We start from the raw sequence: 16116 nt of genomic DNA, 5'->3' as shown, positions 1-16116 counted from the left end.
AATAGATTTTAAGATAGGCGCACAAACTTAGTGAGAAACTAGTTCATATTTTCAAATTGTAGAGACAAGACGGAGAGCCTCTGCTCCATAAAGGTTTTGCAGCTATCAAACTTCAAAAATAACGAACGGTACCACTTATTTTATCCAAAGCGCGCCAACTATCCAGTTAAACCTCAACCTGCCTACTTATACTTCATTAATTGGTTAATATGCGAGAGATTATCACTCTAATGCGCCAACTCATTAGTCTGTTAAATAAAAAACGTGTTTACTCTTTATGGTGAGTCAAATCGAGTTTATTTCCATAATGTTATCTTCACACTGGTCAAGATTTGACTTTAAGTTCTAATTCCACAATACAATTTATAATGTTCAGTGTTCTTTTCACACTGGTCAAAGTTTGTCTTCAAATTCTATTTCCAGAATACAATACAATTTCAAAGTACAATTCTATTCATTTTATCACTTTCTCGACACGTGTTTCCCCATTGTCAATCCCAATGGTTCCTCAGGAGAAAAAAGAAGAAATAGTTTTGATCTGTAGACAAATAAGAAAAGTGGAAAAGAAGGTGGGGGGGAGCGAAGGAATCAAATGTAATTTTAATTTCCCCTTATGTTTTTGAAAATGGTTTGTTTAATTCATGAAAGTGTAACTGACTCACCCTTTTAGTTTGACTGATAATTCTTAAATTTCTTTTTCCATTATACTGATTCGACAAATTGTTGGTTTGTCTAATCTCTTCTCAAAGAAAAGAATCCTCAATTATGCTGTTAGAAAGTAAAAAAGAAGAAAAAAGAAGAAAAAGAAAACAAAAGGGAAGAGAAAAAGAAAAAGGAAAAGTTTGTTTAGGGAAAATTGCCTTCTTCTTTGGGTTGGAGAACAAATTATTGGGTTATTACAAATAGTATTAGTTATGGCATTGGTTTTGGCCTTACCTTTGTTTAATAGTGCTTTGTGTTCAAAAACAAAGTTTCTAGGCCTTGGTAAGCCTCTCCCTTGTCTTCGGCTGCTTTCGCATTGAAAACCTGCCGAAATACACTATTTATAGCGTACGATGACGTCATCACGCCACGCGTGCCGTTAAAATAGCATGAAGCGATGACGTCATCACGTCTGCACGTACCCAACGCTCCCGGCGGCCATTTTGGAGCGAGTAGCATGCTGTGAGAGCAAAAGCACCCCAGATAATATAATCTGTTTAATTCTTTTGGTGGTGATTAGTTGGTTTGAAAAGCTGGGGGTCACGTAACTATAATTCAAAATGATCCCTAAAATAAGATGATTGGCCTAAATTTGTAGCTTCCGATTGCTGTGTAAATCCTATAGTACTTAATGCTAAAAAAAAGAATTAATACAGAAATAAGGGCAAATAATATCTCAATGTATATTACATATTCGATCATATGCATTATCTTGCACATTTTTCTACAAATTATTAAACAAACAAAATTTTATAGCCAATTATACATTTCTGAATCACAATTTAATCCTGAGATACAAACATCCATTATGCAAATTCATTTACTTTCTTGTTTCCTTAATAGTTCCTCTTTGTCTCCTCCTCTTGGTGGGGAGGATATTTTCTCCAAGCCAAAGATTTTTAGCAATGCAATTTCAAATTCTGGATGCTCGTTGATAATGTGAACGGATAGGGGAGATCTAAGGTCTTTATGTTTGATTGCTCTAATGTGTTCAAAGATTCTCACTTTCAATTTTCTTATTGTGCTCCCTATGTAGATTTTTTTACAAATGCATTCGATTCCATATATCACAAAGGTTGAATTACAATTGATTTATTTTTTTCGTTTTACCATTTGGTAGATTAACTTCTTTCTTACCTTGTTGAATTAGAGGACGTAACTTGCAGTGTCCACATTTGTAAGTTCCCCTAATTGAGGTTTGGAAAAATGCTTTTTTGGTATTGGGGATCGGGCTGAAAAAACTTGGGCTAATCAAATTCCTGATTGTCGGTGCCCTTCGGAAACAAATGCTCGGTGAGATATCCAAATATTTTTGAAGACTCGGATCTGTGAGCAGAATGTTCTAATTTTCTGCTAGTATACGCTTGATTTTCTTAGCTTCAGTGCTATATGCTGTAATAAACTGAATCCTTGGTTCCAACAATATGATCTTAGGTTTGTCAATCAATAGGGATTCTCTTGGAATGTTATTGGCTTTTTTGATGGCAGTTTTGATATTGTCTGATCCATATCCTCTCTGTTTGAGTTTCAAAACTGTTTTTTTCAGGTTTTCTTGAAACGTAAATTGAGTGCTGCAATTTCTTTTAATCCTTAATACCTCCCCATAAGGAATATTGTAAATGGTATGTTTTGGGTGATGGGATGACGCATAGAGGAGACTGTTTCCAGCTGATGGTTTAGTATATAATTTGGATTGGATTTGATCATCTTCCACAAATAATTCTAGATCCAAAAACTCAATGCTTGTTGAACTGGCTGTTTTTGTAAATGATAAATTAAATGCATTGTTGTTCAAGTGAGTAACATAAATTTCTAATTCTTGAAGATCTCCTTCCCAAATCATCAAAATATCATTAATGAAACGTCCCCAGAAGCGTATGTTTTTTTTAAAAAACTGGGGTGTTTCCAAGCGTGTTGTATCTCAAAAAGTCCCATTAGCAGATTTGCATAGGATGGGGCAAATTTAGACCCCATGGCTGTCCCTTCCCTTGGAGTTGCTTGTACAGGGTATTGTTGAAGGTAAAAATGTTGTGAAAAAGACAAAAATGTAACATTTCAATGATCATTGAATTTTGCTGCGAGAAGGAGACTGATCTTGTTTTTAAGAAGTATAACGTGCTTTCCAGACCTTTATTATTTTTGATGCTGGTATATAGTTGAACAACATCCAATGTGACAAAAAGGTAGCTGTTAACACACTATATTTGGTTCAATTGTTGAATTATATGTTTTGAATCCTTTACAAAGGAGGAAAGGTTAGCTGTTAATGGTTGGAGATGAGTATCAATATATTATGATGTATTTTCTGTTAGTGAACCAATTCCATTTATAATTGGTCGCATAGCTGGAAAATCTTTATATGCTTTGTGCACTTTTGGCAAGAAGTACATTGTTCCAAGTATAGTGTTTTTGCAAAGTAAGCCATGATATTCTTTTTCAGTTAGAAGATTTTGATCAAACCATGTTTTGATTTTTTCATTCCATTCAAGCTCTAAATCCGGCAAAGGGTTACATGTTAATACTTCATAACAATCTTTCTTATTGAGATGTTTCAGTCCTTTTATATAGTCTGTTCTATTGAGTAGAACAATTTTGCCTCCTTTGTCCGCTGCTTTTGTTATCACTGATGTATCATCTGCCAGATTTCTGAAGGCTAATCGGTCCTCTTCAGTCAAGTTACTGTTCGTTTTTGTATAATTGTTAAGATAATCTTTCCGTAATTTATTGCTCTTTGCTTTCTGAAATGCTTCTATCACATTGTCTGATGAAAGAGTCGGGATAAATGTAGATTTTGGTTTAAGTTTTGTTTCCTCTGAAAGGTCTGTCAATATTCCTAATTCCTCCAGGAATACATCTTTCGTATAGAGTTGATCTTCCCCTATGTTTAACAAATCTAATGTGTCCTCCACCATTTTTTCGGTAAGTGTAGATGGGGTTAGCATCACTTCATGTTTTTTCTTCATTACCGTTTCCTCAAAGAATTTTTTTAATTTCAATTTCCTACAAAATCGAAAGAGATCAAGTTGAGTTTGAAAATAGTCTCCTTTATACGTAGGACAAAAGGACAATCCTTTACTAAGGGCTGTTGTTAATGCTGGTGTTACATTGTAATCTGAAAGGTTAATAATTAGATTTATCTTCTCCTCCCTTGTTTTTGTGCACTTGTTTCTACTCCTTGATTTGTTAGAGCGTGTTTTGCTTCCTCCTCTCTTGCCTCTAAGACGTTTGATTGTGAGGTACTTGGAGGTGGTTTTGGGTTTGGTGATGCTATGTGGGATTGATAGTTCTGGAGCTCTTCCTGTATCTTAAAACCTCTTCCAAAAAAGCACATTTCTTAGGCCTTGAATTTGGGTTAGTTTCCGAGGTTGATGCTGAACTGGGAGCTGGTACTGTTGTTAACGGCTCAACCTCAATTGTGTCTTTATCACTTGCACTTTCAATGTCTGAGGACGACGGTGTAGAAAAATTACTTTTTGCAGTTGTTTCTTTAACTTTATTTCCTTTTGTTTTGAATTGTTGTTTTAGGTTAGTATCATATTTCCTTTGAAACGTAAAAATTCTATTGTTTATGTAATCATCTTCATCCCTTATAAATGTTCTTTGTTTTTTAATTTTTAATTCTTTCTCATAATTAGCTGGAAAGTCATCCATAATTTGGTAATTTTTGAAAGTGATCTCTGGACATTCCAATGCTTTAATTGCCTCTTTAGTATCCTCTATGTCTTTCATGATTTTTTCATGTGTCTGTGCTGCTTGATTAATTAGTCTAATCATCATCTCTTTAGACGTATTGTTCAATAGGTTAACCCAATCTTCAAAGGCTAATGTTTGTCCTTCATCAAAGGGTGGAAAGATGCATATACGTAATCCTCTTGGGATACGATTGACTTCTAGATACATCTTAAGTGTTTTTATTTCCCACCATTTCTTTAACTCTTTTTTACTTAGATTTTCAAGCTGTTCAAAAAAATGCCTCAAGGAGTAGTTATTTCTTTGTGATGCACTAGATGCATTTGTCGATGTCTCAAAAACAATTCCTCTGCTTGTGCTTCTCTAATGTTAAAAGCTTCTTCCATATTGATTGGTTTATTGTTGTTGGTGTCTGCCTGGGAGGCTTATCAGAGAAAAAATTAGAAAATAATATTTTGTAAGCAAACTAAGCTCAACCTTGGGGACATCAATTGTTTAGTTGAAATGGTTGATTTTTATCAAAGGAAAAATCTTGAAGTCGTCAGCATGGGTCCCTCGCATATATTTGTGTGGCTACTTCACAAGTTAATTTCATTAATTGGTTAATATGCAAGAGATCATCACTCTAGTGCGCCAACTCAGTCTGTTAACTAGTCTGTTAAATAAAAAACTTGTTTACTCTTTATGGTGAGTCAAATTGAGTTTATTTCCATAATGTTATCTTCACACTGGTCAAGATTTGACTTTAAGTTCTAATTCCACAATAAAATTTATAATGTTCAGTGTTCTTTTCACACTGGTCAAAGTTTGTCTTCAAATTCTATTTCCAGAATACAATATAATTTCAAACTACAATTCTATTCATTTTATCACTTTCTCGACACGTGTTTCCCCATTGTCAATCCCAATGGTTCCTCAGGAGAAAAAAGAAGAAACATTTTTGATCTGTAGACAAAAAAGAAAAGAGGCAAAGAAGGGGGGAGCGAAGGACTCAATTGTAATTTTAATTTTCCCTTATGTTTTTGAAAATGGTTTGTTAATTCATGAAAGTGTAACTGACTCACCCTTTTAGTTTGACTGATAATTCTTAAATTTCTTTTTCCATTATACTGATTCGACAAATTGTTGTTTTGTCTAATCTCTTCTCAAAGAAAAGAATCCTCAATTATGCTGTTAGAAAGTAGAAAAGAAGAAAAAAGAAGAAAAAGAAAACAAAAGGGAAGAGAAAAAGAAAAAGGAAAAGTTTGTTTAGGGAAAATTGCCTTCTTCTTTGCGTTGGAGAACAAATTATTGGGTTATTACAAATAGTATTAGTTATGGCATTGGTTTTAGCCTTACCTTTGTTTAATACTGCTTTCTGTTCAAAAACTAAGTTTCTCGGACTTGGTTAGCCTCTCCCTTATCTTCGGCTGTTTTTGCATTGAAAACCTGCCGAAATACACTATTTATAGTGTGCGATGACGACATTACACCGCGCGTGCCGTTAAAATAGAGTGACGCGATGACGTCATCAGAACTGCACGTACCCAACGCTCCTGGCAGCCATTTTGGAGCGAGTAGGATGCCGTGAGAGCAAAAGCACCCCAGATAATATAATCTGTTTAATTCTTTTAGTGGTGATTGGTTGGTTTGAAAAGCTGGGGATCACGTAACTATAATTCAAAATGATCCCTGAAATAAGATGATTGGCCTAGATTTGTAGCTTCTGATTGCTGTGTAAATCCTATATTACTTAATGCTAAAAAAATAATAATTAGGTAATAAAAAATTAACAAGAGTTGAATAAAGTTATGAAGTTTACGAAGAAAGACAGAAATAAGGGCAAATAATATCTCAATGTATATTACATATTCGATCATATGCATTATCTTGCACATTTTTCTGCATATTATTAAACAAACAAACTTTTACAGCCAATTATACATTTCTGAATCACAATTTAATCCTGAGATACAAACATCCATTATTCAAATCCATTTACTTTCTTGTTTCCTTAATAGTTCCTCTTTGTCTCCTCCTCTTGGTGGGGAGGATATTTTCTCCAAGCCAAAGATTTTAGCGATGAAATTTCAAATTCTGGATGCTCGTTGATAATGTGAACGGATAGGGGAGATCTAAGGTCTTTATGTTTGATTGCTCTAATGTGTTCAACGATTCTCACTTTCAATTTTCTTATTATATTAAGATATTAAGACAAATAGACCATATCTATGTTATGTTAAAGGTTCTTATACCGCGCACTGTCGCCAACTGCATTTCTTAATTATTGTGTTTACTTGCGGGTTCTGGGGTTAGCTAATTTTTATTTATTTTAATACTTGATAGAGTGCCAAATGGCCTGCGGGCCTCACGGCACACATTAGGTTTCTCAGGTTTTTGACCACTTTGGATGGTATGGGTGCTGTTCCCAGTTCTGTTGGCCAAGGGATGTACTGGTTGCTTCCATGGATGTTGGATGTAATCATGATTTCCGCCTTGTCCGGGTTGATTGTGTGTTTATCCATTCTTAGTGTTCTTTAAAACAGTCTATTAGTGTAGTGCTCTATTGTTCTTCAGCGATTTTGTGGACGATTTGGGTATCATCTGCATAGTTGTAGCAAGTGAAGCCATGTCTTTTGATGAGGTTGATTAGTGGCGTCCTAAAGATGTTGAAGGGGTGTGGGGATAAAGAGGATCCTTGTGGAATTTCACAGGTGGTTCCACACAGTGCAGATTTCAATGGTTTTATCCATGTTGTTTCGGTTCTTTCAGGCAGAACATATTTAATTCAAAAGCAGCGCCCTTTCGGTGATCTCTATTTCTTCCAGTCTGTTGATAAGGATGTTATGGCTGACTTTGTTCAATGCTGCAGAGAGGTCGAGAAGTATCAGTGACAGGTTTGTGTTGGAGTATGCGTTGGTCTTTAGGTCGTCCCATATAGAGAAAAGTGTTGTCTCAGTCCCGCTCCTGGGTCTGAAGCCAACTCATGCCTGGTCCAATAGTTGTTTATTTTCTACACGTTCCAGTGTTTGTTCGTATACATAGGTCTCTAATCGTTTTTTTGCTGGATAGGGAATGTTTGAGATTGGTCTGTAGTTTGAGAGGTCGTCTGCCTCGCCTCCCTGTGGTGTCCTTGAGGAGAGGTTTGTTGTAGGCAGATTTGAATGCTTGCAGTTATTTCTCTGTTGAGAGTGATAGGTTGAAGAAGTTTAGGTAGCATTCCGATGGTGTGACCTGTGTAAGGATTGATTTATAGATGTCTGGTGGGCAGGGGTCTGTTGGGGAGCCTGCGTTGTTGCTTTTTTCACCAGGCTGAGATGTTTTTGTCTTGACATTTGAGTGAAGCTTTTCAGTTCTGTGGTCCCGGGTTGGGTAGGGATAGTTCACAGTCTGGTTGCTTGGTCTACTTTGAATGATTTCATTCTTAAAACGATCTGCAATATCATTGCATAATTTTTGAGAAGGCACCAGTGTGTTATTGCATCCTGGTGGATTTCGCATTTCTTTTACGATGTTGTATAGTTCTTTCTGAGTGTTGGTGGCTTTTGGGAACCGTCCTCATAGAATTTATTTTTGGTTTTAAGAGTTTCCTTTTTGTATGCTCGGATTTGTTTTTGAAAAATTATTTTGTCTTGGTCGTAGATTTTCTTCTGTTCTTTCTTTCGTGATGGGTTGAGGGGTTTTTCTGGAGAGTTCTGCCTTTTTACATAGGTCTGTTGCATCCAAGGTTGCCATCAATGGTTTTGATGATTCTAGTTCTTCCAAGTTACTGGTTGTGATCATATTCCAGTTTCTTGTCCAGATCGGCAAGTACTTTTGGGGCTGTTTGTATGTTTTTGCTGGTAGTTGGATCACAAACAGTATAATGAGGTGGTCACTCCATAGTATTTGTATTGGTGGCACAGATGAGATTCAATCTTTATTGGCGAAGATTCCGTCAAGAGTGTGTCTTGCCATGTGTTGCTCCTTTCACCATCTGTCGTAGTCTCATTGTCTCAAGATGCTTTGTGATTTCTGTGAATTTATGCTCTCTTCTTTGAACCGTATGTTGAAGTTCCTGAGGATGATCAGGTGGTCATGTTTGATGGCCAGGTTCATGACAGCTAATATGAAGGGGTCTATGAAGGTTGAGTCATAGGTCGGTGGTCTATAGAGGAGTATGAATGTGAGGTTTGTTTGGGGTCCGATGTCCGGTGAAGGACGAGGGATTTGTGCTTTGGGATGTTCAGTGGGTCCGTTGTTTTTATTTTTAGGTCTTCTTTGAGGCTACTGAAAGTGGTCATCCTCATTTTCCTTCTCTGTTTACCCATTTGCATTTGAAGTTGTTGGGCAGACAGCTTTATAGTGTGTAGTGTGACTTTGTAGTTGTCATCTAGCAAGGTTGTCTGTGATGAATAGTCGCAGAGTAGATCGTAGATCTCTGTTGCGTGTTTGGACAATGATTGCGTTGATTAGACTGAGGTGCATCTTTTTCTTTATGGTGTCCTATTTTGTTCTTGCTTTCGTCTTTGTGTGGTCTTGTTGGTGATTTTCCTCACTATCCACAGGATGTAGGTTGTGTTCTGTTAGGTCTGTTTCGTCACTGAGTAGGTTGGCTAGGTTTTGCGTTGGGTCCATGACTTTGTATCCTCTTCTGCATCTAGTTGGTGTTCCTGTAGGTCCCCCTTGGGTTTTAGTGATGTTTGGGGTGAAGCTGTCGGTTCCCCTGTCTTCTTCCGCATGTTTATGCCCTATTTCTGTGGGGTGCCGGTATCCTGCCAGTGTGTCACTTTACTGGTGGTCATATGCTGCTCTGGCGAGTGGCCCGTAGCGAGGTATGGTGTTAGGTATAATGATTTTTGTCTTGTTTTTAAGTGTGTTCTTTTTTTCTGTCAGGCTAATGGGTGTGTGCTCCGTTGCTGTGTTGGTATTTGATGGTGTGGTTCAATTTTGTTTATCCATTCTCCTATTTTGTCCCCTATATTTCTCTTGTGTCATCCTGTTATCTGGCGTTGCATATTCTGTTCTCTTAAGACTTATATTATTTTCAGAGTTTGTATTATTGTGTTTCGGTCGCAGGGGCTCTAACCCACCAACAATGCTTTTTTTTAATGCTTTTTAAACTTTCTTTATTAGCACACATAGAAGCACTTGTTACATTACATCAAAATAGTAGCAACAACGGAGGGGATACTACCGAGGGAACATGGCAATTACTGGGGATGGGTTTCGGAGGAATCATTGTTACTTGTCATAGTCCATAATAGGTATGGTCTCAGAGGGGACCATATGTCCCTGGTATGTGACTTGAGCGACTGCATACGTATCCATTGCTCTTCCTTGTCTTTTGCCCACACTACACCGTTCAGCCAATGGCCCCTATTGGGGGCCTGTGTGCATGTCCACTTTATGAGAATGCAACATTTTGCCAACAATAAGCACAACTTCACAAATGTATTTACCTGGCGAATGTGGGGGGTTCAAGGATAAGGAATAGGCATAGTAGCAGGGTGGATACAACAGGTTCACATAACATTGCACAAACATCAGCCCAAAAAGGGGTTAGCATGGGGCAGTCCCAAATCACGCGGAAGTACTTGGCATTTGGAAATCTAGTGTACAAGGGCATATCCCGGTCCCCTCAGTGGAGAATAGATGTAACCGGCTTGGGGTAGAATGGTACTGGTGCAACACCTTTAATTGAATCAAGCGGAATCGTGAGTTACACGACACTCTGGATGTCTGTGAACACATGTCACTCCAGAGGTCATCGCTGTCCTCTAGGCAGAAGTCTGACGCCCATTTATCACGTGACTTACGGAGAGGAGTGACAGAGCTGCCTTGGATCAGATGATAGAGAGATGACACTCAGCTGCGGGTGTCATGTGCAGACAGGACAAACCCAAGGACTGAGACGCCGTTGTGTTCCGCCGGGAAGGTACGACACAGATTCTTGCAAGCTTTACGTAGGCCGGCGCAGTGTAGCCATTGTGAGGACCTCCCGCACCTCAAGCCTGGTATCTCGGTTGCGTGGATGAAGCTAGCCCCTGGATATAGTGATCCCAACATATGGAAACCATGTTGTGTCCAGTTTTTCTGTGAGCCAGATTGTAAATGTGGAAACGAGGGAATGCAGTTCCATAGGGGAATGTTTTCGTGATAAGGGTTCGGGGCGCCCACCTCTGCCCATATTTTACGACATGCCAAAGCTGTGACAGCATCAGGGTCACATCTACAATTATCCGCAAATGCCATTGGGAACACGAACACCAATGATCGGAGGTGCCTGTGTCCAGCCGAGTGTTTCTCCAGTTGGACGTGAGGAGGAGGGAAGCCGTTTTCAAGCCAGTCACAAATTGTGCCTGTGCAGCTATCCAATAGTTACGGATGTTCGGCGCTGAGATCGCCCCTGTCTCGTGTGGCTGATTTAATGTGTCTCATTTAAGTCGCACTGCCCCAGAGATTTCAATGTTCAACTCTTGGAAGAAGATTCACCCAGGCCAAAGAGGTATGTTAAGAAAAAGATATAGGAGTTCAGGCAGTACAATCATTTTTGGCAAAGCTATTTTACCCGCAATCGAGATAGGCAAGTTTGACCATGATGTCAACTTGCCCTGCAGTTGGGACATGTATGCAGTGTAGTTGTAGTCATATAACATATGGACTATGGGGTCCACATAAGCCAAGCAAGTCTGGGGGATGGGGAGGAGTGGTTGCGTCTGTGAGGGCAAAAAGCTCTGACTTTGCACAGTTGACTCTGAGCCCCAAAACTTCCCCAAATTATAGGATGTCTTGCATTATGGGCCCGAGGTGCTCACCGCGGTTGTTAATATATAGCAGGGCATCGTCAGGTACAGAGAGATTATTTGTGGGTCTCCCGCTATTCTGATCCCTCTGTGGCTATGTCTGAGGCGAATGCGTCCGCCATTGGTTCTATAACAATGGCAAACATCACAGGGGAGAAAGGGCATCCTTGGCGAGTACCTTGCCAATGTCAAATTGCAAGGAGGCTATCCCATTCATGCTAACTCTGCCCACTGGAGCCGTGTAGAGAAGACGCAATGCTTTAAGGAACCCAGGACCAAACCCGCATTTCAGTAATACAGAATACATGAACTGCCAGGACACAGTCGAACGCCTTTTGACTTTCGAGTGTGGCTGCTACAGCCTGGACCCTAGGCTTAACGCATGCCAGTATATTAAATAGTCGCCTTAGGTTCAGTGCTGTGGACAGCCCGGGGATAAAACCTGATTGATCCGGATGAACTATGTATGGCATTGTTGGCATCAGTCATGTTGCCAAAATCTTTGCGAACACCTTAATGTTAGCATTGATCAGTGAAAGGGGGCTGTAAGGTCCGCTTTGGTTGGTTAGTTTATCTGGTTTCAGGAACACCATGATCACTGCTTTGTGCATGCTTTCGGGAAGGATCTGTGATCTGAGACTCCCGCCCCACCAGCACTAGCTTGGGGGCAACTGTTCCTTTATACCGCTTGTATAGTTTGACGGAGAGACCATCTGCACCCGGGATTTGCCAGTTGGCAAGTTGTCAATCGCTTGGGTGATATCGGACAGCGTAATGGGGAGCTCCAGCAGCTCTCTGGTCTCCTGTGAGAGCTGGCTAAGTGGAAGAGCGCACAGGAATGCATTGACAGTTTAATTTGTGCATGTGTCTTTATTGGAATAGAGGTCAGTATAAAATTGGGTGAAGACATTATTGATGGCGGCGGGTGTGTGGACTGTGTCACCAGATGTGTCAGTAATAAGGGGGGGATACACCTATTGCTGTTTTCTTTGTGCGCCATACTGGCTAGTAATTTACCCGGCCTGTCGCCCTCACTGTACTTCCTAGCCAACCGTGGGACGTCAAAGAACTTCACCTCTCTCTCTGCATGTGTTCGGAATGTGCCCAGGGCTTCCTTAATCTGAGCCAGGGTAGCAGTGGGAGGGCAGTCTTGAGGCCGTGCTCCAGCGCTTTCAGATCGTTTTCCCACTGTCCTATACTGCGCAGGATAATTTTTAGGACACTGAACTCGAAAGGCCATTGCAATCCCTCTGATGTATATTTTAAAGGCCTCCCAGACCACCGGAGGTCACCGATCCCACATTTTTCTAAAAAAAACTGTTGGATATTGTCATCCATGATGGCTGCAAACAGCGCATCCTGCAACGCCGGCAGTTTAAACCGCCAACTGTTACGGGGTCTGGAGAGTGATGGTACTGATAAGGTAACGCTAACAGGGGAATGGTTGGAGTAGGTACAGGGAAACATATGTGTATTTGAGACTCCTCCAAGTAATATGTCTGTTAAGAGCCAAATATCTATGCGGGAAGAAGAGTTGTGGACTTAAGAGTCAGAATGTAAAGTTCTCCAGATGTCCACTAGTCGCAGAGAGTGCATACCCTCTTTAATGACCCGAGCTCTTTGCTTGCGAGGATCTGGCCAGATTTGGGTCCAGGATAGTATTGAAGTCTCCCCCGCACATTATGGGGATCAGGGGGTATCAGGCTAGTTCCTCCATTACTTCAGTGTAAAATTGTGGGTCACCAATGTTTGGGCCATAGATATTCACAAGTAATATTTCCCTCCCTGCAATTAGACTATACACCAACACATATCTACCCAGTGAGTCAATTTTCATGTGTTTACATTGGAATGGGAGGGATTTGTGAACCAAAATCATTACCCCCCCGGGATTGTGAGGAGTAGGAGGTATAGTACAGATTACCACCCCAGCTTCAGGCAAACCCTTCGCATGTTCCGGAGAGGGCATGGGATTCCTGCAAGCACAATATGTGTAACGCTCACCTGAATCCCTCGGAGGCGCAGGTCTGGGCTGGGGGTTCTCGGAGTCTTCTAGGGTCACGCGCAGGCCTCGAATGCCACCCTGGAAAGGCCCTCTCCTCACTGAGATCTTGATCTGAAGGGTGAGGTGTCTGCAATTGTGAGAGCAAGGGGTTAATAATATATGTAAGCCTGACAGGCAAGCTGACTCCCCTTCCTGGTAATCCCCACGTAGTTCGTAGGCTAACTGTGCTCACCTTATATAGGTGAAAGCGGAGCTCTCCATCCTGCGTCTGTGCAGGGGCGCCGAAGCCAGTTACTTCACTGGTTGATTGTCCAGCCTCTTGGTTGCAGAGGATGAAGATTTGGAGCTAGGCCGTCGTTAGCATCACGAACGGCGGTTGCTTGAATGGAGAGCGATGGAAATGCGAAGGTATTGCAGGCAAGTAAGTAAGAAATGTCAATTCGAAGTTTAAAGCACTTAGTTATGTCTCTTTTCCTTTTTCAGGTTGCAGATGTCGAGGAATGCGCCGAGGAGTGAGAAAGATGAGAGCTGCCCAAAACACGTGCGTATGGATGGAGTTTTGTATTTCTTAATGATGTCCTTTTGTTTTGCAGATGCGAGTAGCAGCGTCGGCGGAGGCGAGAAGAATGCAGCGCAGGTAGGAAAAGGTTCACGACGGTTACTAACCAATGTCCTTGCTTCCACAGGGTGCCAAAAAATGGAGAGCTGCAGCCCGTGGCTTGAGATGCACCGATGGATTGGGTAAGTGCTGCGCTGGTTTTATCTCGTGCTAACCTGGTGTTCTTTTCCCTTCTCAGATGCTGCTGAAGACAAAGATGGTATTTCAGAAGGTAAGATTACGGATTTCTCTTCCCTAGATGCAGAAGTTGCAGATTCTCTGGAGCTGACACGGTGAGCGTCCTGCTGCTATTGCAGAATAACGCGAAGCACGTTGCTCTGATCGGGCGTGGTTTAAATAGCCTACTGGAGTGCTAGGTGTCTCCTTCCACAGCAGCCTCGCCCAGGAAAGAAGTCCCAGCTTCCAGAATAGTTCCAGTATCCAGTCCCAGGGAGTGGTGCTGGCCACACCCAGAAGGTAAAGTAGTTCCAGCCATGGATGGATGAGGATTTCATCCTGCAGGTGAGTGAGCAGCATGGTCTGCAGCAGGTAGGTCCACCCAAGCACCCTTCCTTGCATCATGAGCCCGGCACGTCCTGTGCCGGGACTGGGTCCCCTTATGAGCCTGGCGCCACTGGCGCCAGGACAAGGTCCATAAGGCCCCTATGGGAGCCGATGGGAGCCTGGAAATGAAGTTGTGACCCGGCTTCCGAGGCAGTTGGGCTAAACCTGACTCCTTGGAGGCTGCGGTCATGACAGCATCCCCCCTCAAGGCCCCTCCCAAGCTTGTCTTTTCCGGAGGTTTTGGTTTGTTGGGAAAAGCCCGATGAAATTTTCGGACTAGACGAGGTGCATGTACATATTCTGAGGGTTCCCAAGATCTCTCCTGGGGTCCATATCCCTTCCAATCAATCAGGTAGTATAGTTTTGATTTGGAAATTTTGGAGTCCAAGATGTCTCGAATTTCAAATTCGGATTCTCCATCAACTTGGATTGGCTCAGGAGGTTTAGTCAAACGGGTTCCGGGTTGCACAGGTTTCAGGAGAGAAACATGGAAGACAGGATGTATCTTCATTCGAGTAGGTAATTCTAGTTTGACAGCCACTGGGTTAATCACGGCCGTGATTGAGTAGGGCCCTAAGTATCTTGGGTTGAAGGTGCGTGGCCCTTTTAAAGATAAATGTTTAGTGGACAGCCAGACTTGATCTCCTTTTTGATATTGAGGAGCCTCTTTTCGATGTTGGTCTGCTCCTTTTTTGTATGACTCTTTAGCTCGTTGAAGATGAGCTGTGGCTTCTTTAAATGCTTGAGTTATTGTCGAATGCAGATGGTCAACAGCAGGTGTTCCGAGAGCTTGAGGTGGGTCCAGATTTGAGGTTCGAGGATGACTTCCATTCAGCAGGAAAAAAGGGGTTTTTCCCGTCCCAGAATGGATTGAATTATTGTAAGCGTATTCAGCAATCCAAAGGACATCCTTCCAAGTACCCTCAGATTGATGCAACATGCAGCGCAGATATTGTTCTAGAGTTTGGTTGGTTCTCTCAGTCTGCCCATCGGTTTGAGGATGATGGCTGGTGGAAAGTCGTACATCAATTTGTGCTAAACGACAACAACTCCGCCAAAAATGGGAAATAAATTGGCTCCCTCGGTCAGAGATTAGTACTGAAGGGAAACCGTGTAACCGGACAATGTTTTCAAGAAATTCTCGGGCTAGAATGGAAGCTGTAGGTAAACCCTTCAGTGGGATAAAATGAGCCATCTTTGAAAAAAGGTCTACGATCACTAGAATTGTGTTGTATCCGGAGCAAGGGGGTAAATCCGTGATAAAATCCATCGAGAGCGTGTGCCAAGGGCCTGGTGGAATGTCTATTGGACGTAATGATCCTGCTGGTTTTTCCTTCTGACTCTTGTTTTGTGCGCAGATACCACAAGAAGCCACAAACTCCTTAACGTCTTTCCTCCAAGATGGCCACCAAAAATGCCTTTTAATTTTCTCTGAGGTTTTGGCAACTCCAGGATGTCCTTCCATTAGAGAATCATGGTAGCAGGTGATGACCTGTTTTTGTAAGTCCGCGCAGGGTAAGAATAGTCTTCCTTGGAAATACAATAGGTTCTGATCTATTGTAAAGTCCTTTCCTTTCAATTGCCAATTCGATGAATCTTCGGGAGTTATGAGCTTATTGACCCTTGCTTTAATCTCTTCGAGGGATAATGTGTTGATTACTCCTAGTATCTTTTGTTCAGGAATTATTGGCACCGGCTCCGGATTAGCTGCAAGTTCGTCTACCCCTATCCGGGAAAGGGCGTCTGCTTTACCGTTCCTAACGCCTGGTCGAAATGTGATTACAAAATCGAAT

The 16116-nt window shown here is 41.4% G+C and overlaps 1 protein-coding gene across 12 annotated transcripts in view; it reads right to left on the bottom strand.

The window, feature by feature from the left end:
• LOC138520856 (complement decay-accelerating factor-like) overlaps positions 1-16116 on the bottom strand; it is a 623694-nt gene that overhangs the window by 196780 nt on the left and 410798 nt on the right. The gene's annotated exons all lie outside the window — the stretch shown is intronic.

The sequence above is a fragment of the Ambystoma mexicanum genome, chromosome 13, assembly GCF_040938575.1.
Source record: "Ambystoma mexicanum isolate Mex_15411 chromosome 13, UKY_AmexF1_1, whole genome shotgun sequence".
In the NCBI taxonomy this organism is placed as follows: Eukaryota; Metazoa; Chordata; class Amphibia; order Caudata; family Ambystomatidae; genus Ambystoma; species Ambystoma mexicanum.
This window is presented reverse-complemented; position numbering and strand designations above follow the sequence as displayed.